This window comes from Amphiprion ocellaris, chromosome 12, assembly GCF_022539595.1.
Source record: "Amphiprion ocellaris isolate individual 3 ecotype Okinawa chromosome 12, ASM2253959v1, whole genome shotgun sequence".
NCBI lineage: Eukaryota > Metazoa > Chordata > Actinopteri > Pomacentridae > Amphiprion > Amphiprion ocellaris.
The window spans coordinates 29,415,522-29,426,754 of record NC_072777.1 but is presented as its reverse complement, the minus strand read 5'-3'; positions in this window follow the sequence as shown (position 1 = coordinate 29,426,754).

Below are 11,233 nucleotides of genomic sequence, written 5' to 3'. Positions count from 1 at the left end.
CTTAAAAATCTGCTGAAACCTGCTGTATTGATCGCATTGTTCTTTGACTACGTCAAGAGTTGCACAACTGCGGCACTGCTGCTGCATCTGACTGGGAAGTGCAAAGTGGAATTAGTCAAGAACAGCACTGAAATACAGTTTTTGACTACTTGTACTTCATTGCTAATTTAAACTCATGATGCAGACCGATTCACATGCAAATATTACATATTTTATTGCACTTTAATGCATCAATAATTAGAATTCAGGAATGTGAATTAATCTAACTGGTGTTTCTACATAATAAACACTACTTTAAGTGTATTTTCAATTTAATATATTTAAATATTACAACGTTTTTTCACACTGTGGTACTTTTAGTTTACAACTTTGTATGCATTAATCAAAAATAATTAAGAGGAAAAGTTGACTTGATTATAAGATTTGAAACATTTCCGAAATGCTCCTATACATGAATGAGTGATAGGTTCAAAGTCTTTTGTTCTTTTTTTGCACCATGCTGTTAAATTCAGCTGCAGAGATTGAACTTCATTCCCACCTGGATCAGTGGTGGAGAGTAACTAAGTACATTTACTTAACACAATTTACTCAGCTACTGCACTTAAGCACAGTATTGAATTACTTGTACTCTGCTTAAGTATTTCCATTTCTTCTAGTTTGTAGCCCTAGTTCACTATATTTTAGAGGCAAATATTGTACTTTTCACGTGCCTCTTTAAATTAATTACACAACATACAACAGCTATTAAGTTATGAATTATTATTGCGAGATTAACAGCAAGACACAGATTACACACAGTACAGATTATTGTGAAATATTCCACTCTATATATTTAGAATGTGTATTTTTGGCAATTAAATATATATTTTTGGCAATTAAATATATATTTTTGGCGGTAATTCTTTTGTAGTTTTGAAAAAGTACAAATTTAAATGCATGAGTTTTGCTTGTAACAAGAGTATTTCTACAACATCAGAGTACTTCCACTGCAGCTTGTCGTCACTTTGACCTACTGTGTCTTTAAGCATTAATCAAAATAATTAGTTCACTTAAGATCGTTGATCAGTGTGATTGTTGGCAGTACTTTGATGCTTTTTTGTCATGGCGTTAAACTGAGCTGTAGAGTTCAGACATCCATCCATTTAGAATTTAAATATTCTAGATCAAAAGAAGAATTTATCTGATTGGAATACATAGACAGGAGCAGTCGTGCAGAGAGTTGCCCGCTATGTTCTAAAAATAACACTAGTCACCATGAAATTCTTTATAAAAAATATAGTTGCTGTTCTTTTTTGATCAAAAATACTTACATTTATGCAGATTTTAAATTACAATAGTTATAATTAAAAAAAAAAAAAAAAGTCTTTGGTGTAAATGAACTTTGACCTTGTCCGAGTCAAAGTTCACTGCGCATGTCAAACCACCACGTCACTCTGCTGAAGCGTCCGGACGCAGACAGGTTGGGAAGCTAAAGCCGCGATTCCACAAGCACCTACTCGGCGCGGTGCGGCTCGGCTCGTCTTTGTTTACGAGCGTTTCCATATGGATTAGTGCATGGTATCAGGCACGATTTTCCGTACCTTCTCGGCTGAGGTTCCAAGCGAGATGAAGTGAGCCGAGATGTGATGTCTACATAGTGCAGGCCACTGATTGGACAGGAGTGCAGGCCACTGATTGGACAGGAGTGCAGGCCACTGATTGGACAGGGAGTGACGACACACGAGAGCGACTCCAGCACGAAAACAAAACCGGTGTTCCAGTTTAACTGGTGATCAGGTTCACTGGCGATAGTTTCCGTCTCCAGATGTTTCGTCCGCAGATTCGTCACGGTCAGACCTGGATTTACGTGAAATAAAGATACCAGATAAAGAAGACCTCACCGAAAAACGTCGGCATCACTACTTAACAAAGTCTATATCCATGTAAATATCATCTACAGACAGTAAAAAGAAATGTGCGGGCCGAAATAAAAAACACATATTTTCAAGTACGGTGAGAGGATTCAAAACAACGTTATCCAGCGATAAAATTACGAGACCACCGTTTTACTCATTGTGCTACCGATCAACTCGACAAACATTCTGCTTCATCCATATAGATCACTGTCATCCTGCCAGGTGTTTAACAACACGCAGCACAACATCAGCTTGATTTGCTAAAATACATCGGAACAAACTGAGACCACGTTGTTCTTCACTGTCCTGAAGAAAAGGGGTGCTAACATTGACCAAAAATGTTTAAGAAATTCAGCAGGGAAACCATCAGGACCAGGTGCCTTGCCTGCTGGCATACTGTCTAATGCCTTCCTGCAGGTTTCAGGGCTCTCAGGGTGAATCTCTACCTGATAAATGTTATAATTCTGATATTTTTCTTATAAATTTAACGTCTTTCTGCAGGTTTCAGGGCTGTCGGGATTAATCTGCCTGATAAATGTGACAATTTTGATGTTTTCCTCTAAATTTAGCATCTTTCTGCAGGTTTCAAGGCTCTCAGGGTGAATCTCTACCTGATAAATGTTATAATTCTAATATTTTTCTCATAAATTTAACGTCTTTCTGCAGGTTTCAGGGCTCTCGGGATTAATCTCCCTGATAAATGTTACAATTCTGATGTTTTACTCTAAATTTAGCATCTTCCTGCAGGTTTTGGTGTAATTTCTCAGTTTTTCCTCTAAATTTAGCATCTTCCTGCAGGTTTCAGGGCTCTCAGGTTTAATCTCTGCCCAATAAATGTTATAATTCTGATGTTTTTCCTCTAAATTTAGCATCTTCCTGCAGGTTTTGGTGTAATTTCTCAGTTTTTCCTCTAAATTTAACATCTTCCTGCAGGTTTCAGGGCTCTCAGGATGAATCTCTGCCCGATAAATGTTATAATTCTGATGTTTTCCTCTAAATTTAGCATCTTCCTGCAGGTTTTGGTGTAATTTCTCAGTTTTTCCTCTAAATTTAGCAACTTCCTGCAGGTTTCAGGGCTCTCAGGATGAATCTCTACCTGATAAAAGTTATTTTGATGTTTTCCTCTAAATTTAGCATCATTCTGCAGGTTTCAGGATGAATCTCTACCTGATAAATGTTATTTTCATGTTTTTCCTCTAAATTTAGCATCTTTCTGCAGGTTTTAGGATGAATCTCTGCCTGATAAATGTTATAATTCTGATGTTTTCCTCTAAATTTAACGTCTTCCTGCAGGTTTCAGGATGAGTCTCTACCTGATAAATGTTGTTATTTTGATGTTTTTCCTCTAAATTTAGCATCTTCCTGCAGGTTTCAGGGCTCTCAGGGTAAATCTCTACCTGATAAATGTTATAATTTTGATGTTTTTCCTCTAAATTTAGCATCTTTCTGCAGGTTTCAGGATGAATCTCTACCAGATAAATGTCATAATTCTGATGTTTTCCTCTAAACTTGATGTCTTCCTGCAGGTTTTGGTGTAATTTCTCAATTTTTCCTCTAAGTTTAGCATCTTTCTGCAGGTTTCAGGGCTCTCGGGATGAATCTCTACCTGATAAATGTTGTTATTTTAATGTTTTCTCTCTAAATTTAGCATCTTTCTGCAGGTTTCAGGGTTCTCAGGGTGAATCTCTGCCTGATAAATGTTATAATTATGTTTTTCCTCTAAACTTGATGTCTTCCTGCCAGTTTTGGTGTAATTTCTCAGTTTTTCCTCTAAATTTACCATCTTGCTGCAGGTTTCAGGGCTCTTGGGATGAATCTCTACCTGATAAAATTTGTTATTTTTATGTTTTTCCTCTAAACTTGATGTCTTCCTGCAGGTTTTGGTGTAATTTCTCAGTTTTTCCTCTAAATTTAGCATCTTTCTGCAGGTTTCAGGATGAATTTCTGCCTGATAAATGTTATAATTTTGATGTTTTCGAACCTTCTGAAAGGTGACAATCTTCCTGTTTTTACAGTTTCTTACTAGAGGAGGGCAGGTTTTGTGTTTTTTTTTTACTTGGGGAGGGCAACTTTGGGAGTAGTTTTAATGAGAGCAGGTTTGGGGCTGGTTTTACTTTGAGGGCAGATTTGGGGGTAGTTTTACTCAGGGACGGCAGGTTTAAGGGCAGTTTTACTTGTTGAGGGCAGGTTTTGGGCTGTCTTTTACTTGGTGAGGATAGATTTGGGGCAGTTTTACTTGATGAGGACAAGCTTTGGGCTATTTTTTACTTGATGGGGTAGATTTGGGGGCAGTTTTATTCGTTGAGGGCAGGTTTAGGGGCAGTTTGACTTGTTGAGGGCATTTTTTGGGCTTTTTTTACTTGGTGAGGGCAGGTTTGGGGGTAGTTTTACAAGAGGATATGAGGTTTTGGGCTACTTTTCACCCAGGGTGGTAGATTTGGGGACAGTTTTCCTTGGTGAGGAAAGGTTTTGGGCTGTCTTTTGCCCGGGGCCGGTAGATTTGGGGGTAATTTTTCTCATTGAGGGCAGGTTTGGGGGTAGTTTTTCTAGGTAAGTGTCAATTAGGAGTGAAATTTTGGCCCTTTTTTTTTTTTAATCCAGGGGAGGGCAGGTTTGAGGCAGTTTTACTTGGTAAGGGTAGATTTGGGGGCAGTTTTACCCAGGGAGAGCAGGTTTAAGGGTACTTTTACTCGAAAAGGGCAGGTTTTGGGGTAGTTTTACTTGGTAAGGCTAGTTTAGGGGGCAGTTTTACCTGGGGAGGACAGGTTTTGGGCTGTTTTTTTTTTACCAGCTCCATTAAGTTATGTGAATTTGTTTGTGTTCTTTATCTCAAATTGTCATGGTAAGTTTTGAATGTTGAACTCAAGTTTATAAGTTTTAGAAAATTAAAGTTAAAGTAATTAATTGTCTTAACTATTTGTAAGTTTTATCAGGACCTTCAGTGTTGATTTAACTTATTTCTGTAAGTTATACCTTGAAAAAAGAAACGGGGTGCTGGGTGGAGGGAGAGGAGGGTCCTGCAGAAGAAATACCATAATTTTGGGATTAGTCAAAAATAAAACTGTAAAGCTATGATATCTAATAATAATCGTGCTCACCAGTTCTCTAAATTGGACAAACCATCGTATTTCAACCACAACTTAATTATTGACGAAACATTTTTGAAAACAGCATGGACTACTTCCAGCGGCGGAGGGACACCTTTTTCCCCGCTAGCTGCAATCAGACGCAGTGACGCAGCAGAGTACAACTGACCAGGGCGGAGGGATACGTCATTCTGCTGGGAGAAGAGACACGGCGAGGAGGTAAGTTATCTTCTGAAAGTGCATTTGAGTTTTTGTCGATAAAATTTAAAAACAATGTCATTTTCTTCTGTGATAAAATGGATTAAAGTCAGCACATTGACAGAGCTTTGCGAATATGACTACATTTTCGTGTTTTTCTCTGTGCTAATCCATCCCGTTAGTCGAAGTTTGAAATGGCGCATTAGTAAATTACACCAAAGTTGTCCATGGGGGACGTATTTTAGTTGACGGGCGTTCATTTAGGTTACAAATGCTTCCGACGTGACAGGAGCAATTAAAAAAAAAAACTTTTGAACTCAACATTTGCCTGCAAGGAACTGCTGGCTAACGTTACCCATTTGTTAGTTAGCTAGTTTGGACACAGTCACGGTAAAATAGTGCTGGATATATTCTGGTATGCCCGCGAAAGCTGAGTCACGTCACGCACCCCCTCCCCCCACCTAGAGTCAGGGCTCGCTTTTTAGCCGTCGGCGCCGTAAGTTAATGAAGTCTAAAGACTTGGACGCTTATATTTACTGCATATAGTCAACGTATTTGTCGATGGTCCGAGTGTTTGAGGGGAGGCATTTGTGTTTGCACGGCGTATCGTAATGAAACGAGCTGAAATACCGTTAATTTCTTGCATTCACGCGCCGCTTTTTATCCACCGCCGCGCGCGCTCTCTATTCATCCTCTTGCTCGCGCTATCACAACCGAGCTCCCTCTCGAGACCGCAGCTGCTCTGTGAATGAACAAGCTCCGTGAAGCTGACCCCCCACCCACGGAAAAAATCCAAGCAAACAGGCTGAGTGGTTAGTGCTTCGTTTGTGCTGATTTGTGCCGTTAAAATTTTCGTTTGTGCTGCTACAGTTTTTGAGATATTACAAGTTTTATTTTTGGGCGATGACGTCATCATCCCCCCAGCTTGCTCCAAAATGAACCAGACTGGTCTATTTTTTTAGTGCTTCGTTTGTGCTGATTTGTGCCGTTAAAATTTTCGTTTGTGCTGCTATACTTTCTGAGATATTACAAGTTTTATTTTTGGGCGATGACGTCATCATCCCCCCAGCTTGCTCCAAAATGAACCAGACTGGTCTAATTTTTTAGTGCTTCGTTTGTGCTGATTTGTGCCGTTAAAATTTTCGTTTGTGCTGCTATACTTTCTGAGATATTACAAGTTTTATTTTTGGGCGATGACGTCATCATCCCCCCAGCTTGCTCCAAAATGAACCAGACTGGTCTATTTTTTTAGTGCTTCGTTTGTGCTGATTTGTGCCGTTAAAATTTTCGTTTGTGCTGCGATACTTTCTGAGATATTACAAGTTTTATTTACAGACGATCACATGACCCGAATTGATGACGTCTGTGGTCTGCGACGTTTATAACGTGTTAATGTATATAACGTGTATAACAACTAATGTAATAACATCTGAGGATGTTCAACCTGTGTTATTGCCGGAAAATGTCTTTTTGAAATGACTTTGTGCCTTTGTGTGTACATTTGTTCAATAAAATTTGGTTAAAAAAAACGTAAAATGTATTTTTGTTAAATAATTTACATTTTTAATGAACTGTGCTTTATATTTACTTTGCCAATCACATTTCTGTCAAGATAATAAATGAAATTGCTTCAAGGTTTATTTAGGAGCATGGAGCATTTAAAAAAAAAAAACATTCAGCACTCCCCATTAAGAACTACACAAAATAGCAGTCTTTCACAGCCAATCAACAAGACACACACATTCAATGACCTTTACACAATTTTACCATTTCAGTGGTATTTTTACAACCTTCAGATGAATCTGATTTCTAGACACGGTAAGTGCACTTGTAAAATACCGAGATTTTAGTTAAAATACTAAGTTAACACATGGCATAGCTAACATGGCATAGCTAACATGGTATAGCTAACATGGTATCGCTAGTGTTTTGGGTTTTTTTTTAACTATATGCCCCGAAAGCCATCAGTAGACAGGGATTCAATTTTTGCTGTTCTCTGCACTTCAAAAGAGGCCATAGTCGAGAATGGCAAAATAGCCACTCCAGCTGCCACTGTCTGGACAGAGCTGAGTCAGCAGTTAGAAGGCAAGATGTCTGCAAAGGCCCTGTACACCTTTGTGAAGCTGAACAGACATAACATCTGGTCAGCGTTGCAATTCAGTGGCCAGGAAAGTGTTCCTGACAGTACTGTTGACATGGAGTCAGACTCAGGTTGCATTTCTCCTGGACAAAAAGATTGTCAGGCTTTTCAGCTTGAAGTACCTTTTGAGGAATGGGTTAAATTTATTCCAGAAAAAGTGCAATACAAAGACAAGTTTTCTCCATCTCTGAAAAGGGAATACACAGTTTTCGAAGCCTGGCACTTGTACTCATGTCATGAATGATCTGTTGTGGAAGAAGATAAAAAAAACTCATGCAAATTTGTGTTCCAAAGAGCCAAGGTTTATCCAACTGTGACCAATGATTACATACACATAAGAGGCTACTGTAAGGAGTGTAAAGGCAATTTGGAAATGAAATGTGACAGAGAACCAGCAATTAATAGCCCAATGATGCTCCAATGTTACATAAAAAATACAGACATCTCCCTGCACACTGGCTGTTCCAAGCGGTTCATGTCTGCAAACCTGCTTGAGCAGATTGCGAAAGAGCTGTGTGAGGGCAGGATGGAACCAGCTGTATGGAGGTCAGCAAAGGCAGCAGATCTAATGGATGTTGGAGATCCTGAGCCAAGCCACCTACCGAATTTGGCCACCCGGCGGAAAGCCAAACAAGAGAGACAAGATCTGGAATTAGGGGACAAAGATCCTATTATATCTTTGCAGTTGTTAAAATATAGTGCACCTCACAGTGGTAGCATTCGAGACATTGGACTGGATAAGTTTTTCTGTCACTACTGGAGTCAAACTCAGCTGCATGTATATAAGACATTGTCCAAGACATCTTGCCCAACAGTGTGTTTTGATGCAACTGGCTCAGTAGTGAGAAAACTGGTGAGACCAAATGGTACATCTGGCCATATTTTCCTGTATCAAGGCTTTCTGACAGCACACAACTGCTCCAGTGTCCCAGTGGTGCACATGTTGTCAGAGAGACATGATGTGAATGCCATTGCAAACTGGTTAACAGAATGTAACAGAAAGTATTTTAACTAAAACCTCGGTATTTTACAAGTGCACTTACCGTGTCTAGAAATCAGATTTATCTGAAGGTTGTAAAAAGGTCATTGAATGTGTGTGTCTTGTTGATTGGCTGTGAAAGACTGCTATTTTGTGTAGTTCTTAATGGGGAGTGCTGAATGTTTCTTTTTTTTTTTTAATAAATGCTCCATGCTCCTAAATAAACCTTGAAGCAATTTCATTTATTATCTTATGACAGAAATGTGATTGGCAAAGTAAATATAAAGCACAGTTCATTAAAAATGTAAATTATTTAACAAAAATACATTTTACGTTTTTTTTAACCAAATTTTATTGAACAAATGTACACACAAAGGCACAAAGTCATTTCAAAAAGACATTTTCCAGCAATAACACAGGTTGAACATCCTCAGATGTTATTACATTAGTTGTTATACACGTTATATACATTAACACGTTATAAACGTCGCAGACCACAGACGTCATCAATTCGGGTCATGTGATCGTCTGTAAATAAAACTTGTAATATCTCAGAAAGTATAGCAGCACAAACGAAAATTTTAACAGCACAAATCAGCACAAACGAAGCACTAAAAAAATAGACCAGTCTGGTTCATTTTGGAGCAAGCTGGGGGGATGATGACGTCATCGCCCAAAAATAAAACTTGTAATATCTCAGAAAGTATAGCAGCACAAACGAAAATTTTAACGGCACAAATCAGCACAAACGAAGCACTAAAAAATTAGACCAGTCTGGTTCATTTTGGAGCAAGCTGGGGGGATGATGACCTCTGAATGACCTAAAAAAATAATCTTTAATATCTCAAAAACTGTAGCAGCACAAACGAAAATTTTAACGGCACAAATCAGCACAAACGAAGCACTAACCACTCAGCCTGTTTGCTTGGATTTTTTCCGTGGGTCGGGGGTCAGCTTCACGGAGCTGAATGAACATTGTTGTCAGGTTGCAGCACTGTCTGAATTGTGTGTGACTTGTCGAGTTTATTCTGCTTTTCCTAATGACCCTACAATCTACAGTTAATTTTATTTTTCATTCAATCTGGTGGTTATTAAATTGATTATTCCATAAAAGGTCAGAAAATAGTTGGTGAGTTTGTGCTGCTCCCGTCAGGCAGCAGGTACATCCTGCCAAGATGCAGGACAAATAGACTCAAGCATTCTTTTGTCCCTGCTGCAATTGTCCTGCTAAACAAGTGACTGACTAATCTGTTCGTCCTATTTATTGTTGTCGTCTGTGCTTTATGTAACTGGTACTCCGCGATTGTTGTGACTCTTGTTCTGCTGACTGTAGAGTGATTTGCCCCATGGGGACAATAAAAGATTCCTTGATCCTTGAATAATATTGATAAAATTCTTAATCACAGCTTCATTAAGTGCATGGTGACACCCTCAAATTTGTCCCAAATAGATTATTTTCACTCACATTAAACAAAACATTGGAGCACTTTTTTTTTTTTTTTTTTTTTTTTTTTTTTTAAATTTGGAAGCTTGTAAAAGGGAAATGTGGGGAAATTAATTTTCTATATTTTTATTGATTGAAATACTGGAATTTGTTTTCTATACGACTTATCTAATAATGTCAAATATTTGTTAGATCCAATCCCTGCATCTTTTTAAAAATGTACTAGATTTTTTGGTTCTTTGTAGAAATACTTAATAACGTAAATGCAGTTTCACGTAGAAGGACCCAAAATATCTATTTCTCTCACTCTTAGTCACTCGTGATATAAGATGATGCAGATAGGTTAAAAATTGATTCACATTATCCTTTTCAAAACATGCAGCTCATTTTAGTTTTTTTTTCTCTTGCAGTTGTATAAAGCAGTCATTTCATCAAGCAGGAGGTTGACCCTTCAAAGTGTTATGCAGTACCTTGATAAAGAGGTATGTATAGTGTGAATTTGTCAATATGAACTTCCATAAGAACTGTAGTATTGCATGAGCTTTAATCAATCTTTATTGGTCATTGCACATTTTCATATACAATGAAATTTCATTTGAGCTGCCCTGCCAATGACAGCTCCGGCTGCTGCGCAGTGCTGCGCGCACCTTTCTTGAAGAAAAAAAGAAAAAGGACATGTTGGGATCTGGGTAGGGATAGCAGAGGGTAAAAGAAAAAAGCTCACTTTTGTCTGATTTTATGTAGGACACAAGTCAGAATAGGAGGACAGCTGCCCTTCTTGGTCTTCCACGTTTCTTCTCGGAGGATACTTCAGAGATCATCAGGATGTGTGATGTAAGAAAATATATTAACATGTTTATATAATAGTAATGATTGACGAGATTTATTGGTATTCATTTTAAACAGAAGCACACATTCCTTTTTTCCACAACATTGCAGAACCTTTTTCATTCAACGTTTACTACATCATTCAAAACTTACTGGCAATTCAAATGTTTTAAAATTAACTGATAGGCAGTTTTAAAAAGAGAATGTGTGATATGATGATATAGACTGCTGAACTTCATAAGTCAATCACAATAAATGCATAGCTGACTATGAGGTGTATTTTAATGCAACCACAATTTTTTTTACCACTTTCAGACAGTTTTTATTAGGTCACCTGAGACGAAGTCAAAGACCTTAATTAATTAGAAATTTCAAAGATCTTCGTAACATCCAGATATGGAAGAATCAAATACACTTTGTGGATGGAAGAATCCAGGCCCCAGGGTTTCACATTTCCCCGTAGGGAGTGGGCAAAGTTTATCTAAAAATAGTAAGCTTAACCTTGATGCCGTAGAAATTAAGGTCTCGATAAGTTTGTGAAGTTTGCATTCAATCCTCAAGTAATGAAGCCGCTTAAGTGGTGGCAAAACCTCTCTAAAAATTGAAAGAGCTCTGAATTAAAAACATTGGCTTAATCTATGATGGAGCTGAAAAAATCTGACC